The following is an 18,261-nucleotide window of genomic DNA, read 5'->3' as shown; positions in this document are numbered from 1 at the left end:
TTCACAAGCGAGGTCGGCTCGTCGTGATCGGCTTCGCCATTTGGCTCTATCGAATGCCTGATCTGGGTGCAATCTCGAGGCTTTCAAATCCCCATCTAGCGTATCAAGCCACCGTTGTTTAGGTCTCCCTTTTGGTCGTTTACCATCGACTTCGATGTTCAGACCAATCTTGGCAAATGAATTCTTATTGGCACCAATTGCGTGGCCATACCATCGAAGACGCCTCTCTCGCAACTTTTCCACGATCGGTGCAACCCCATAACGATCGCGGATATCCTCATTTCGGATGTGATCTAAACGTGTGACGCCACTAGTCCAACGTAGCATCTTCGTCTCCATTACCGCAAGACGCCGTTCATTGTCTTTTATGGTCGGCCAACACTCAGAACCATAAAGAGCGATTGGACGGACGACATTGCGGTAAGATTTGAGACGTTCATTGATACGTCGATCACAAAGAACTCTAGTTGTGGAACGCCACTTCATCCAGGTTGGGTTAATGCGTGAAGCAATTTCATAACGCAGTTCTCCATTGGCTGATAGCGTTGACCAGAGGTATTTAAATCGCTCAGTTCTGGGCAGATCACATGGGGATCGGTCGTCAAAAATTCAGTTTTGTTTAAATTCAATCTGAGACCGTGTTGCATGAGGCGATCATTCCATTTTTGAACAAGTTGCTCGAGATCATTTTTGCTATCAGATGCTAGGAAAACATCATCTGCATAAAGCAGTGTGTAAGGCGCTGGACGTTGGATATCCCGTGTGACGGTGTCCATAACAAGGACAAAGAGGAGTGGTGAGAGGGCGCTTCCTTGATGAACACCAACAGAGACACGAAGCGGTTTTGATACACCCGCCATACTTCGAGCTTTACTTTTTGGATCATGGTAGCAATTGAACCCAGCGCACGAGTTTTTCTGGCACGAAGTGTTGTCGTAAAGCATACCAGATGAGTTCGTATAGAACACGGTCAAACGCTTTCTCTAGATCCAGAAAGGCAATGTAAAGAGGGCGATGCTTCTCACGGTGTTTCTCCATGAGTAACCGCGCAGCGTGTGTTGTGTCAGTAGTTCCGCAGTTCTTGACAAATTCGGCTTGATTCACGGTTATTTCAACGATTTCGCGAATACGGTTGTCAAGAATGCATTCTAAAATCTTCATGGTATGGGAAAGTAACCGGGTAGAACGGTAATTTGAACATTCTGCTGGACTACCTTTCTTTTTCCAGATTGGAACAGTAGTACTTTCTTGCCAGTCAGATGGTGTTCTTCCTTCCTGGATAACCCGGTTAAAGAATTCACTGAGCCACAGTGTTGGGTCCCAGCTCTTCGCTTTCCAGAGCTCCGATGCGATGTCGTCAGGTCCTCTTGCTTTCCCCGATTTCATTTGTTTTATTGCCTCCTCGGCGGACGGTTGGTAAGCAAAGTACCGTTCGTGTCATTAACGCAACAAAAGTGTTCGATATCTGTGTGCGTTCATTACGGCTTTTAGCAAGTCGATACAGATCTCTCTCGCCATCTCGAGTGTCCAATTTATCGTAAAGATTTTTGAAATGGTTCGCTTGGGTAGAAGTTTGTGGTAGAGGCGTTTCTTTTCACGGACCTTCATTTCAACATCATCATTCCAAAGCCAAGTGTCTCGGTTGATGTACCGCTTACCCGGCTTGGTGACCCCAAGGGTGGCAGAGGCCGCTTTGTGGATCGTGTCTTTCATTTGGTTCCATGATTCTTCCACATTCGTAATGGTTGGCAATCGTATGAGTGAGACCGTTTCTTCTTTCTTCTCACCAAATCGCCACCATTTAATGCGCGGCCGGCCAGTGCGTTCCTCACTCTGTTTTATCGGTGGCTTAATTCGCAGGACGGCAATCAACGGTCGATGTTGAGGTGCGATGGTCTCATAGGGAACGACTTTGCAATCAGTAACAGTGGTAAAATGTTGGCGTCTTACGAGGATATATTCAATTTGCGTTTTACTGTTCCCACTATAAAATGTAGGAAGATGGGACAATCGTTTGATGAACTACGAGTATGTATTCATAAGTACAAGGTCATGGTTGCCCGCAAAATCGATTATATACCCCTATCTTTTCCATATGGTAGTTTAAGGAGCAGTGTCCCGTTAAAAGCCCCACTAGGGTTTTCATGTCCCACTTCTTAAGGGACAACAAAAGTGCCGCTCTAGTGGCCCTAGGCTCTTTCACAAGGATTTTCGTCTGCCGGCAAGAGTCCAAGTTTCTCCACTCGGCTGCGTGAATCCTTGAAATTTTACCCTGCAGAGTAGACTTGACAGTAGATGGTCGAATTCCAAGAGCTGGTTCTGGCCCCACCATTGTGGATCCAGAACCTCTGCGAGCCAGTCTGTCAGCCTCCTCATTACCGGCGATGTTAGAGTGCCCCGGCACCCACATCAGGAATGTTTTGTTCAGTCGGTCAAGTTTCAGCAGCACCTGATGACAAAAATTAGGTTAGCTTCAAGTGCCGCAGTCGGCGTAGTACTCATTGCTCCAGTAATACTTAGGTAACCAAGTCTCTGAATCTGCATTAGCAGCTTCCTGCTGTTAGCAAAGTTCAGTCTTGGCCACCAAACGATGCATGCATACATCAAAATGGGTTTTATTATGGATGTATACATCCAGTATATCCGTTTTGGTGAAAGTCCCCAGGTCTTACCTATCGCATTCCTACAGCCCCAGAGCAATCTGTAGGATTTCTGATATTGTTCCTGGATATGATGCTTCCACGTTAACTTGGAGTCGAAATGTACTCCTAAGTACTTGACTGTTTGTGCCAACTGGATTTCCGCCCCTGCTAAGGTATAGCTGCCCCATCTGAGGGCCCTAGTGAACATAAGCAGTCCAGTCTTCCTAACGTTCACCGTGAGTCGATTGTGGAGGCACCAGCTGTGGATTTCATGCAGATTTGCATTCAAGCGGTCACATATTGTGTCCGCAAACTTGCCGGTGATTATTACGGCCAAGTCGTCCGCAAATGTTTGCGCGAAGACTTTCTTGTCCTCCAGGAGCCACAGCAGGGTATCCATTACCAAGAGCCATAACAGTGGAGAGAGGACCCCTCCCTGTGGACAGCCCCTGAGACATCCTGCTTCAATACACTTCTAGCCGACCGATATGTGGATTTTTGTCCACTCTAGCATGTGAAGGATCCAACTTATTAGCAGCGGTTCGATTCCATGCTGTCTTGCCGCATCACAAATTGCCGCGAATGAGGTATAATTGAAGGCACCTTCGATGTCCATGAATGCGCCTAAGGCGTATTCTTTTTCGAACATCGCCTTTTCAATTTTTGCCGTAAGTTCATGGAGTGTTGTCTCCGTGTTGCCTATAGTGAAGTGGCCACTTAGGAATGTGTGTATCCCGTATGAACCGATCTAGTAGTCCTTCTAGTTCATTTAGCAGAAAGGACGTTAGACTGATCGGTCGGAAGCTTTTTGCGTCTGTGGAGGTGGTTTTTGCTGGTTTGGAAATGAATAACACCTTCACATCATGCCATTTAATTGGAATATAAGCGTGTGCTAGGCATGCGCGATATATATTCCGAATATGTAGACCCAAGGCACCCATTCCCTCTGTTACTAGCGCAGGAATGATGCCATTCGGACCTGCAGACTTGTATCTATGGAACGAGTTAAATGAAAAATTTACTCGCTCCAGTGATACTACTTTCCGTGCCAGATTCCAGTCTCCCGGTTGAGGGCTTTATGCACTTGTTAGCCCCGAGATTAGATTTTGGATGCTGCCTGGGAAGTGCCCTTCAAGCAAATGGTTTGCCGTTTCTTCATCGCTTTCTGTGTACCTCCCATTCTGTAAACGTAAATAAGCCAGTTTTTGGCTACGTTCTTTAACCAGAGTCCGCTTCAGCTTTGAGAATGCCTCAAGAGAGTTAGTCTCTTCGCAAAAGCGTCTGCATGATGATCGTTTAGCCGATTTTATGCTTTTCGTTAAAGCCTTCTGTGCCTCTTTATGGCGATTCCAGCTAGCGCCTGAATCACCCTTCAGAACACTATTGAGAGCATCCTCTGTTTTGCCAAATCCGAGTTCCACCATGGTGTTTTGCACTTCATTGGCATCTTGAGTAGGCAGCTTTTTCGAAAGCTTCTCTCATGCTAGTTGTGATCATCTGGGCTGTCTTTTTAATTCCAGCAATGGATTTGATCCCTGGGAAGCGATCGTAACTCGGGCGTTCAATTCTATTTTATACATCACCCAATCTGTCTTCCGCGGATTCCGAAATGGAGTGGATGGTGGTGGATTCATGCCCATTACGAAATGAATGCGTCTGTGATCCGAGAGTGTGATATCGTTGGATACTATCCACTCCCCGATCAGAGCCGCGATGTCAGGATATGCCATCGTGATGTCGACGACCTCTCGCCTGACCACGTTGAAGAAAGCGGGCTCATTACCAAAATTAAGGATCTGCAAATCGGTTCCTACTAGATACTCCAGTAGTCTCGATCCTCTTTCATTGGTGTTCGAACGTCCCCAGCATATGTGATGAGCGTTAACATCACATCCTGCTATTACCCCCATGCCTCTACTTTTGGCATATTGGATAGCTCTGATGAATGTTCCACTGGGAACGTCTTCAGCGTCATAGGGAAAATATGCAGAGCACCATAGTATCTCTTTATCTCCCTGTTGACTTTTTATGATTAACTTAGCCGATGTGGTGTCGCCATCACATAGGTCGTTAACCAAATTAGCCTGGAAGTCTTTTGAGACTACCATGCAGGAGCAGGGTCGATCGCTTCCATTGGCATACAATAGGTGAGGATGTTGGAAGTTTAGACCCCTGACTACCTACTAACTCAAAGCAAAAGTTAATGCCTTGCGTGGACGCAGTCCTTACAGCTAGGAGGAGTTTTCTCCTAAGCTGTTCGCACTGCTTAGTATCGTAGCCGGATGGATTAGAGTCGTCATATAGGACCCACCCGTAGGCTTCGATAGCCTTGGCTGCAAAGGATGGCCTAGTCGTTGCCGGCCGAGCCCTCTTTGCTGCCTTTTGTGTCGAAGAGTTAGGATCGTCCGAGGACCGCTGCCGCTTCAGTTTCCCCTTAGCTGCAGGTGCACCGAACGCTCCTTTCCCCTCAACCTTGACGCAGGTCTTGGGTTTTGCGTTGCTCAGAGGCGGTTTGCCCGAAGGCGTTTTGCCCGAAGGCGTTTTGCCCGAAGGCGGTTTTCCCGGAGGCGGTTTGCCCGAGGGCTGTTTGCTGTCCGTGGACAGGTGCTTACCCATTGGCAAGACTTAAGCCTCAGCAGGTGGCGCCGATTGGAGCCTGGGGTCAGGAGTGCTGACAGAAGAGGCCTGCTTCGGCTCGTCCGTTAAGGACTGGGTCCCAATTGGATTGGTTCCCACCTGAGTAACTGAAGAATCAGAGTCTAGACTCAGGTTCTCCATCGATGAGCTTAGGGTTGCCCCTTGACTCGGGGTTGGATCTTCAAGATCGAGGTTTAATTGTGTTTGCTTAACAGGTTTATGTTTTTGTTGTTTTTTGTTTTTTCATAATTGGCTGCCATGACCTCAATTTTATCGGGGAAAGTAAGTTGATCTCGGCAGAGCCCCTTTTTGCCGAGACAAGGCTAGCTGAAACTGGGTGTCGCCTGGCATAGTGGCAATGCGAAAATCCCAAGATCTGATTCAGCCATAATAGTTTCATTTACTCGAAATTCAATAAAAATTCAAGTGATGGTAGCTTACAAGCGCCTAGAACAGTTATATAATGGAATTTGTTTGGAGATTCATTTATTGGGGGCCATCTTACTCCGAACATCGCTAAAGTATACTATGAGAGTAAATAGAAACTGTTCGGGATGGGATATAAATATGTTTGCTTAAAGAGTGGTTTGATTTACTATAGGCAAACTGAGCTCTCTAGAGCCATTCGTATTCTAAGCAAGTTTGATTTGTTCCAAAGGAGGAGATATATAAACTGATTTGCCTTTTTTGCTGACTATTAATTAGCGTTTTACAAACGAATGTCAAGACTACAAATCTTCTTTTTTTCTGCAAGCAGAAGTTTTTCATTTTTCATTTAAATATTTGCAGCGTTTCTAAACAATTTGATGAATTGATTGTTTGAGTAGAACACCTTAGCAATTCAACATTGTTGTCTGAACTTGGTTGTCTGAAACAGACTGTTACAATATTTTTTCGATTTTGTATGTTTCAAAGGTGAATTCTCATTAGCACGAATTACATGACCATACCATCGAAGACGCTTCTCTCGCAACTTTTCCACGATCAGTGCAACCCCATAACGATCACGGATATCCTCATTTCGGATGTTAAGTTCTTGGGGTTTTAACGTAGGTACCTGTCGTGGAGACTTAATCCTACGGTCTTGTTAAGACACATATTGATTTTGGGACCACAATCAGAGCCCCGCTGTGACAAGCGGTAACGGTACCAGTCTATGCAAGTATATGGCTTAACATTCATATTGGTGGATGCAAGACCTACCTAAATCTGTACCGAACTAAGGAATACGGCACCCGCGTTGAACGTGAGCATCACCAACAGCCCCCATGAAGCTCCCGCTAGGGGGCCAACCGCAAACAACCGAGCTGTACTCATATACGACAGGAATTCTCCCGAAGTATAAGAGTCCAGGGGCTACCCCGGTTCGCATGGTACCAGTATACGCCTGGTAAGGTTTCGACCGGTCTATTCTATCTTGACCGGTGGACCGAATGAGTCCCCGTGCAGACTCGGGTATAGTTGACCAACACTCAGAAGCACGCCGTTCATTGTCCTTTATAGTCGGCCAACACTCAGAACTATAGATAACGGCAGACGGACGACAGTGCCGTAAATTTTGGACTTGGGACGTGCACTGATACGTCGATCACAAAGAACACCAGTTGGGATATGCCACTTCATCCAGGTTGCGTTAATGCCTGAAACAATTTCATTACGCAGTTCTCCATTGGCTGATAGCATTGACTCGAGATATTTAAATCGCTGAGTTCTGGCAGTAACCTGCCCTTCGAGATATTTAAATCGCTCAGCTCTGGCAATGGCAGTAAACTGCCCAGAACAGTGATTTCAATATCTCGGGTCAATGCTATAAGCCAATGAAGAACTACGTTATGCTCCTCACATAGGGAAACACAAAACCTTTTATACCTGAAACGTCAAGCTTCCGGTTTCCCAACTTGTTTAATATATGCAAATGACTTTTCAGGAGCTACCAACTTGGTAAATGATGGATTGTATTTCCTATAATAATTTGCAAGGCCAAGAAAGGATTACACCTGTTTGACGTTACGTGGTGCCGGAAAATTTTCCACACAAACGGTCCTGCCTGGATCCGGTAGGGCTCCTTCCTCCGTTCAATTGTGTCCTAGATAAACAACTTTTCGACAGAGAAATCAACATTTGTCGATGTTTAATTATGGATTACTTTCTCTGAGTCTATCAAATACTCTCATCAAAGAAAAAGATATGCGGACGAATTCATAACGATCATAGTTATTATTGAATGCAGTTTTTCCCAGACTGCTATCTTGGATTTCTACCTGGAGATAACTGCTGATTAAATACAATTTGGTGAAGAAGCAACTATTTCCCAGTTGGTCTTAGATATCTTCTATCTTGGGAAGTAGAAAAGCATCTTTCACCGTTACTATTTTTGGTTCACCTGAATAGAGCAATAGAGGCGAATTCTAAGGATAGTGTTACTACGCCCCTTCCCAACATACCCTCTATTTGCTTATTGATTTTCTCTTTGTGTGATTGTGGAAGGCCATATCGTTTTTGACAAACACGGGGCTGATCGCTTTTCATGCGTATTCTACGCTGTAGAATTGAAGTACGATTGAGTTGATGTCATTATATCGTGTACATAGATCTCTTATGGCATTTGCTTCCTCAGAATTGAGATTCTGCTAGGTTTAATTTTTCCATTATTGATTTTATCCGGTACTGAATTTGATTTGTTTGGGATACCATATTAATGTTTCCTAAGTTTTGGATGAAAATTAGCACCCAAATGCAATTCTTTTTTACCAGTGTTTAATAAAGAATGTCCGGATGGCTCAAGTGGTTACAAGTGGTTAGAGCGCTGGGTAACCTAGAGGGCATCTCACCATTATAACCACTACAAATAGATAGATAGATTTTTCGAGGGAGAATTTGATAGTAATCTCGATCATCACACTTAACACTTAAAAACAAAGTAAGTTCAAAATGCATTAAGCCATGAATCAGGCCTGGATTAGTAAACTCGATAAGACAACGCGATAAACTGGCGAAACTTGCTAATAAGAATCCAGAAGATGTTAATTTAAAAAGTACCCATAAAATATATAGAAATTATATGAATAGTATCATTTGGCTGGAAAACCACCCTTATAACCATAGAGTATAACTAAAGAGATTGCGTATGGCAAAAAATTTGAAGATAGGTTACTTGAAATCAAAAATGACACTAGTCGAAAATTGACTGATAATATTTTGGTAACTAATCAATTTAATAACTACTTTATATATATAGGTAAAAAATATCGAACTCGGTCGTAAACTCTAATAATTACACTATCCACCCCACACATAATAATAATAATCGTTGGCGCAACAATCCATATTGGATCAGGGCCTTGAAGTGTGTTAGAGCACTTCATTCAAGACCGTAACGGTACACTACAGAATAGGAAGCAATGTGGTCAGCATAGCGCTCGACCGAGATTATTATCCTGATTTGACTCAGGTACTCATTCAAAGCTGAGTCGACTGGTATCCGATGTCAAATCACGATACAAATTCCATTGCCACCAGTGAGATTTGAACCGCGACCTTCCGTAAGACAGCCTTGCGCTCTAACCACTCAGCTATCCGAACACACATACCACGTTGAAATTACAATGTGACTTTTCAAAAATAACAGAAGGAGAAATTCGATATCAAATTAACCAGCTTAAACCAAAGGTTTCAGTTCTTGATGGGATATCTTCTAACGTATTAACGTCCCTCTTTGTTACATATTTAATGCGAGTATAATGCAGGGTAAATATTTATCATCTATCAAACGCCTAATATGGATGTTATCGCGAGGCTTACAAATCCCCATGCATTGTGAATTTTCATTAGCGCGAATTACGTGACTATAGCATCAAAGCCGCCTCTCTCGCAATTCTTCCACGATCGGTGCAACTCCATATCGATTGCAGATATCCTCATTTCGGATGTGAATCACGCCACTAGTCGAACGCAACATCTTCGTCTCCATTACCGCAAGCTGCCTTTTATAGTTGGCCAACACTCAGACCTACTGAGAGCGACAGGACAGACGACATTGCAGTAAATTTTCGATTTGAAACGCCACTTCATCCAGTTTGCGCTAATGCAGAAGCAACCTCATAACGCGGTTCTCCATTGGCTGATAGCATTGACCCGAGATATTTCATGAGAGTGGAATAAAAGAATTAATGATGAACTTGTAGTTCAGTCCAATATCAGTGATCTCAAATTTGCAAAAATTTTCGAAAAATGCATTAAGAAAAGGATGCTCTCCCATTTAGACATATACAATGTTATTGCGATCAATCAATATGGATTTAAAAAGAGCTGTGATACGACTGATGTTATGTGTGATCTAACTGGGTTTGCATATGAATCTCTAGATAAAGGAGAAGTCGGGAAACCGGAAGCTTGACGCTTCAGATATAAAAGGTTTTGTGTTTCCCTATGTGAGGAGCATAACGTAGTTCTCTATTGGCTTATAGCATTGACTCGAGATATTGAAATCGCTCAGTTCTGGGCAGGTTACTGCCATTGCTAGAACTGAGCGATTTAAATATCTCGAAGGGCAGGTTACTGCCATTGCCAGAACTCAGCGATTTAAATACCTCGAGTCAATACTATCAGCCAATGGAGAACCGCGTAATGAAACTGTTTCACGCATTAATGCAGTCTGGATGAAGTTTCATCCCCAACTGGTGTTCTTTGTGATCGACGTATCAACGCACGTCTCAAATCTAAAATTTACTGCAATGTTGTCCGTCTGCCGCTCTCTATAGTTCTGAGTGTTGGCCGACTATAAAGGACAATGGACGGCGTCTTGCGGTAATGGGGACGAAGCTGTTGCATTGCACTGGTGGCGTGACACGTTTTGATTACCTCTGAAATGAGAATACCCGCGATCGATGTGGGTTTGCATCGATCGTGGGAAAACTGCAAGACAGGCGTTTTCGATGGTGTGGTTACGTAATTCATACTAACGAGAATTCAACAATCAATATTGGTCAGAACATCGAAAGCAATGGTAAGCAGCCAAAAAGCCGGTCAAAATAATGGTGGCTTGATACGCTGGATGTAAAGGTCTCGAGATTACATCCTGATCAGACATTTGATAAAATAAAATGACGAAACCGATCACCACGAGCCGACCCCGCTTGTGAACTGATGGCTGAACAAAAAGAAAAAGATGTGAGGAGCGACGAGTGCACGACAGCTCCGTATAATATAGCTAAAAATTCCATTGCCCTCTATTCTCTAGAAAGCGATTTAAATAAGTCATTTGATGGAAAGCCCTGTGTTGATAATGGTCAACCAATACGCTTGAGTTTACTATTGTTAGCAAATGCCAACAATTTAACCAACATCAAATATAAAAAAGGGCTAGAGAGAATTAGATTCTTCTTGAATGGAATTTTAATATTTCACTCGAATTTCAATTATTCTCATTAATTATGACGTCAGCATCTTATTTGTATGGCCTAGGATGCTGTTATCATAATTAGCACGAAATTGATAAGTTTGAACTTCTATAACTTTGACATTAATAGTTGGATTTTCATGGAACTTGGCATGTGTATGCATGAGACTGTCCTCTATGTCCGGTGCAAAATTTAGTACACCTAGGATGCACTTAAGGGGAGTTTTTTAGTCAATTTCTAAAAGTTGATAATATACTATTAGTAAATTTATTTGAACAGATACCGGAATGGGACATCTCTCGAAAATTAGATTTGACATAAGTATTTTACACAAAACCTTAAAAAGGGCTGCAGATAAATAGATTCTTCATAAATGCGACTTTAATATTTCACGCGAATGTCCGGGTAATTATGACGTCAGGATCTGATTTGCATGGCTTTGGAAGCAGTAAATTCCGTGAAATTGCTAAGTTTGAACTGCCATCACTTTGGCGTTAATTGCCAGATTGGTACAAAATTCGGAAGTCCTGGGATGAATTTAAGGGGGGTTTTTCAGTAAATTTCTAAAAAGTAAGTAAGTAATATACTATTAGTAAGTTCATTTGAGCAGATATCGTAATAGGACATATTTTGAGGCCTAGATTTCATCTAGGCACACCACCCTGATTTTTTTCGAATTTTTAGGTTGGGTAGTTTCCGAAAATCAGTCCTGTCTCACTTCAAGGGCGTGCATTTTGATTCCTTACTAATGCACTTTGCAATTTATGCCAAAACTAATATCAGTTTCGGAAAGTACAAATCGAGACCTTTCATTTGATACCCTACACAACTATATCCGGTGAAAAAAATTGTTGAATCTCCCCTTTGCATGTATGGGGAGCCCCCCTTTAAACTCCACCTAAATTTATGCCACTCGCTGTATGCGTGGGATTTCATAGCTTCCATCCGTCCACCAAATATCGATCGGCTTAGCTGTTTTGGAGAAAAATGCGTGTGACAGACAGACAGACAGACATTGAATCAATTTGAACAAGGTTTTGTTTTACACAAAACCTTAAAAATGTGTTTTATTACTAGGGAGCATTCACTTTGACTATCTTATGGAAAGGAAATAGAGTGCGGTGGTGCAGAAAATTACTGGACAGGATAGTGTAATTAAACACGGTAACTTCAGGGCTCTGTTTTGAGTTCTTTACTCATCTAGCTGTATGTTAACGATTTTCGAATATTATTCCTAAACGAATCAAACAGCAAGTTAATAGCATTCTCAGATGATGCTGCCTTAGTTTTTAAAGGTAAAAGTAAGGAAATAAGTGAGGGAAGCGTTGCTATAAATAATGGATTAAATAGGGTTGAGTTCCCATAAGTTAATAGTTAACTTAAACAAAAAACATCATTCATGAGAATAGGATTAATTAGAAATTTATATTGTGAGAACTACATCGTAAGTTTTAAGAGAACCAACCTGCAGGAAGTATATGAGGTAAAGTACCTCGGAATGATTATCGATCATAACTTGAAATCGAGAACGCATGTACAATTCATCGTCAAAAAATTACAGAAAATAATACATCGAGTTTTAATTTTGTGAAGTTTCTTTGGAATTGATTCTTTTAGAAAGTGTAATGATAAATGTGAATATAGGAGATCAAGTCGATCAAGTCAAGTCGTGGCCGATAACGACCTAGAGGGCAGGCCCAACATTTCCTGGATTCAGGCCTAATTTCGTATTTGCAGGTTTTCTGAATCAAGTGGAAGATAGCCTATTCCGGCTCCCAACTCCGTTTGGTGGTGTCGGATAGAGAATCAATAGATTCTCAATATTGTTCCCGGCTAGGCTCCACGTACACTTGCCTTCAGATTTCCAGTTTTAGGTTTCACGCCTTTTTTCCCGGGAAGCAAGTGTTCCTAAGCATCAATTTCCTTTCCCACCTTGTAACGTAGAGTTTCCTGTCCTATCTTTGTTAGTATACCATAAGAGCTAGTCGTTTGTTGTGTGTGTCTTGAGACTTAACGTCTCGTAGGTGATTGCCTCCCAGAAGCCTCTGGATCTACGGGCCTTTGCGGCTATAAGCTGAAAGGTATTACCGTCCGAGCTTCTGAGGAGTGTCCTTCCTTACCTTTATATATATATATATATTTAACGGCTATCTCTTCGTTTCAGAATTTGAAGAAAATTAAATATTCTTTCTTCTTCGTAGGGATGAAGTGATGGGTGAGATGGATCCTTGATGGAATACGGAGGTAGTCGGCTATATGCTGTGCCGTTCCGTCCTCAATGATTCATCTTCACTTTGTTCTCTGACTCCAGACGAGGAAGATTGAATTCTCGCGATCCCTTTTTGCTTGTTCTTTTGATTTAATATTCTGTGACGGGGAGCAACTCGATTGTTGTCTCTTCATAAAAAAAAACACTGTGTGTGGAAGTTTTCTGCACACAGTTGGAAAAAATTTATGAGGTTGGGATGGCTTTTAGGTCATCCGAGTCTTCTGCGGGAGTTTCGGTTTGGCCTTCGGAGAAGGTGGAAGTTTGGAGGAGCATCGGGGAAGAGCCGCGAAGTGAGACTATGGAGAAGAAAAGAAGAAAGGCTGGAGCAGCTGGGAAAAAAAAAAGAGAAGGTGGAAGGTTGGAGGAGCACCGGGGAAGAGCCGCGAAGTGTGACTAGTGAGAAGAAAAGAAGAAAGTGTTGAAGCGGTGCGCCAGGAGAGAAAAAAAGGAAAGGAGGCGAAGCGGCCCAGACGGGAGAGAAGAAGGAAAAGAAAGAAGAAGTGCTTTACTTTGTGACGGGATTGATCGTGAGTGTCAAATATTGCGGAGAAAGTTTAAGCAATACGCCTGCTAATAATATTTATATATAAATAAATTAATTTTTTTATAATCGTTTTTCTTATAAAATTGTTTTTAGAACTTTGTACACCAGCCGCAATCCGAGCTCGGAGTGACGTCCTGGGTGAGTTATTGTTTTTATTTTTCTTTTTCTTATTTTCTTATTTTTTTTTCTTGTTTTTCTTTTATTTATTTTCTTTTCCTTCGTTGAATTTTATCTTCATTCTCTTTATTTTAATTATTGTTATGAAATTGATTGGAACAATGAATATTAATGCATAAATAGTCTAATAGTAGTTTGAGGACTTCCTCCCTATCGAATCCTCCCATCGGAATAGACACGTTGGTTTTTAGTAATGAAGCGTGAGGGATCAAAGCGCTCAAAAGACCCCCCCACATTCCCGAGCCTGGCTAGCACAGAGGCGTGCAAGAACGAGTCGACCGAGCACTTTGATGGAGCTTCAATCTTTGTGGGCGGACCTTCACGGTCAATTTAGCCAATTTGTTTAGATTTTTGGGATAGTTCTGCCCTCTAGGTCGTTATCGGCCACTAAGGATGATCGACCTGATCTCCTATACCCACTCTTATCATTACAAATGGCGCCCAACGTGGGGCCCAACATTTCCTGGATTCAGGCCTAATTTCGTATTTGCAGGTTTTCTGAATCAAGTGGAAGATAGCCTATTCCGGCTCCCAACTTCGTTTGGTGGTGTCGGATAGAGAATCAATAGATTCTAAATATTGTTCCCGGCTAGGCTCCACGTACACTTGCCTTCAGATTTCTAATTTAAGGTTTCACGCCTTTTCCCCGAGAAGCAAGTGTTCCTAAGCCTCAATTTCCTTTCCCACCTTGTAACGTAGAGTTTCCTGCCCTATCGTTGGTAGAATACCATAAGAGCTAGTCGTTTGCTGTGTTTGACTTGAGATTTAACGTCTCGTAGGTGATTGCCTCCCAGAAGCCTCTGGATCTACGGGCCTTTGCGGCTATAAGCTGAAAGGTATTTCCGTCCGAGCTTCTGAGGAGTGTCCTTCCCTACCTTTATGTGAAACGGCTATCTCTTCGTTTAAGAATTTGAAGAAAAGTAAACATTCTTTCTTCTTCGTAGGGATGAAGTGACGGGTGAGATGGATCCTTGATGGAATACGGAGGTAGTCGCGCGCGTTCGAGCCGTTTTTGTTTTTTTTTTCTTTTAATTTCCAATTTTAGTTCGCGTTCTGTTTGTCCTTCGATAGGCCGTCGCGAAATCCGTATTAATAATGTCGAGTTTAGAATCCGGTGTGGACCCACGCATCGGAATAGACACGTTGTTTTGGGTAATGAAGCGTGAGGGATCAAAGCGCTCAAAGGACAAAGGATAGTTAAAGTATGCATGAAACGTACCAAATTTTCATAAACTTCTAGGAAAGCTAGATCTAAATGTCATGAATATTCAATAACTTTATTGTGTAAACTTATTACGTTAGCCATTTCATGAATCATTCAACAAATTACCAAACTCACGAAGGCGAATATACCCTTGGGGTTAAAAGATGTAAAAAAGAATTGACCAAACGTCATAGTAGTGTAATAGGTCAGAAAACATTGTCAATTGTAGCAAAGTAACTACAAAATTATATTAAAAAAATATGTATTTGAAAACAACGATTTTTATAGTATTTTCTGTAATGAATTATGTTGAATTTTTTATTTTGTTATAAACTGAGTTGCTCTTTTTATATTACACTTTATATTTTTTTTACTACGGATAAATGCATATATATCGCGGTTCAAATCTCATTGGTGGCAGTGGGACTTGTATCATGATTTGACGTCGGATGCCAGTCGACTCATCTGTGAATGAGTACCTGAGTCAAATCAGAGTAATAATCTCGGGCGAGCGCAATGCTGAGCACATTGCCTCCTACAGTGTACTGTAGTGTACCGCTACGGTCTTGAATGAAGTGCTCTAACAGACTTCAAGGCCCTGATCCAATGTGGATTGTTGCACGAACGATTATTATTATCAAGATTCCGAAAATCAATGAAATTCCAGAAGACAGATTACCAATCATTTAGAAAATATTAGACGAAGTGCGATGAAAAATAACTGGGATAAGGAAAAGAAATCGAAAGAGCGTTACGCGTTCGCAAAGCAAAGGGAAAAAATATCACTTATGAAGGAGACAGTTAATCCGAACAAAAATCTGACAATATCAAACGATAAATTAAAATCAAAATGGATAGGTCCTTGTAAAATAAGTAAATTAAATACTAACAGAAGAGACTAATATAGACGTGGGCGAAGCCATATCAGCGAGGCCCTTTATCTTTCGTTCCTAATATCTACCAAATAAATCTATCTTACCAAACATGCTTGACACGACAAATCTATAATACTTATGATAGTGAAAAAATATAAATGCGCAGTCGGAGAACATTGAAAAGCATATAAATTTTACAAAAGTAATGTTCTTCGGCTTTTTGCTTTACAGAAGTCCTCTAGTAAAGATTTGTAATTAACCTTTGCAGCTAAATTTGCTTCGATTGAGAGTACTGCTAAACCAGACAGTCGGTTCTGCCTCATACTGTTTCTTAAGTAGTTTTTAATCATTTTTAAGTTAGAAAAACTTTTTTCTGCGGAAGTAGTACTTACACGCATAGTCATCATGATTCTAATAGCAATGTAAACATCATGGTAGACGTCTCCCAATTTATTTATAATTATGTATTGAATCATCTGATTGGCGTCCCTAATGGAGTTTGGTAGATTCGGCACTAAAAGTTGGAGTTCTTCGTAAGCTCATAAGATTCTATGCCTTAATTTTCTCCACCTAAATCATAACAGTGCTTGAAAAGCTCGTTGTTTGGCAAAATCCAAAATTTTTGTAATATTCAATGAGCACAGTAAATCTTGTGTTAATATCCGCTGTCAACCATTGCAATAAAAAAATCAATTCTGAATCTACTTTTAGTGGAAACAACAGGCTCATCTACATCTTCATAATCAAACATTTCTTTTTTCTTGCAAACCCATTTCTCTTTAAAAGTCGTTGGAATCTCACAACTGCTCTTTTCTATAAATTCGTAGGCTTTTGTAGCACATATTCGTTAAAGCCTAATTCCCGAAATTTGTGGATGCAGTCACGAAAATTGCTCAAATTGTCAATACCGACTTTTAAACTTATATCGACTTTTGCCAGATCTTACTAATGTGATTGACGCGGTGTAATATTTTTTACCACACTTTTATCGATATAATAAGTTCCAGAGTTAGCATTTCAGTTATAGTCGCGTGACAATCGCAGAGAGTGTCTGCATCTTCAGATTGACTTTGAAGATTATTTATACAATCATAATCATATCATCAAAATGAAATAGTATAGCCTTGACTGAAATAATTCGGCTTTCCCATCTTGTATCAGACAAGGATTTTAAGGTTATCTTCAATCTTATCCTTATCCTTATCTTCTATCCTTTACTAAATCTCATTTCTTTATTTTCAATAATATAGATCATTCCAATATCTTCAGCAACGTGTGAACACCTCATAAATCTTAAAAACAAAATTTTACAGGAAAGACAAAAAACTGTCTCCTAATTTTAGTATGAACAATATTTGATAATTTTTTGTTAATATAACCGTTTGTAATAAATTCTATATACATCCAAAATGAAAACTGAAACTGCGCGTTGAGAAGGTTTGTAACTAATATTATGAAAAATATATATTGGGCAAAAATTATATTTACGAGGTTTTCACTCGTTGTCAACGATACTGATAATCTATATTATTTCTTACATGATAAATGGCATTCACACAGTTGAAAAATTAGTAAAAGTTTATTACTTACCTTATGATTTATTTATTCGTTTTATGGTTGAACTAGGATAAATAAATACTGAAAGATTCGATCATTCGAAGAAAGTAACCAACACTTTCAGTAATTTTTATACAATCCGTATACTCAGTAGCAATTTAACACAAGTCATCATCAACGGCGCAACAACCGGTATCCGGTCTAGGCCTGCCTTAATAAGGAACTCCAGACATCCCGTTTTTGCGCCGAGGTCCACCAATTCGATATCTCTAAAAGCTGTCTGGCGTCCTGACCTACGCCATCGCTCCATCTTAGGCAGGGTCTGCCTCGTCTTCTTTTTCTACCATAGATATTGCCCTTATAGACTTTCCGGGTGGGATCATCCTCATCCATACGGATTAAGTGGCCCGCCCACCGTAACCTATTGAGCCGGATTTCATCCACAACCGGACGGTCATGGTATCGCTCATAGATTTCGGCATTGTGTAGGCTACGGAATCGTCCATCCTCATGTAGGGGGCCAAAAATTCTTCGGAGGATTCTTCTCTCGAACGCGGCCAAGAGTTCGCATTTTTTCTTGCTAAGAACCCAAGTTTCCGAGGAATACATGAGGACTGGCAAGATCATAGTCTTGTACAATAAGAGCTTTGACCCTATGGTGAGACGTTTCGAGCGGAACAGTTTTTGTAAGCTGAAATAGGCTCTGTTGGCTGACAACAGCCGTGCGCGGATTTCATCACCGTAGTTGTTATCGGTTGTAATTTCCACCCTAGATAGGAGAAATTGTCGACGGTTTCAAAGTTGTATTCTCCTATCCTTATTCTTCTTCGTGTTTGACCAGTGCGGTTTGATGTTGTTGGTTGATTCGTCTTCCGTGCTAACGTTGTCACCATATATTTTGTCTTGCCTTCATTGATGTGTAGCCCAAGATCTCGCCCCAATGTCCGCCTGCTCGAT

This window comes from Hermetia illucens, chromosome 5 (assembly GCF_905115235.1).
Source record: "Hermetia illucens chromosome 5, iHerIll2.2.curated.20191125, whole genome shotgun sequence".
In the NCBI taxonomy this organism is placed as follows: Eukaryota; Metazoa; Arthropoda; class Insecta; order Diptera; family Stratiomyidae; genus Hermetia; species Hermetia illucens.
This window is presented reverse-complemented; position numbering follows the sequence as displayed.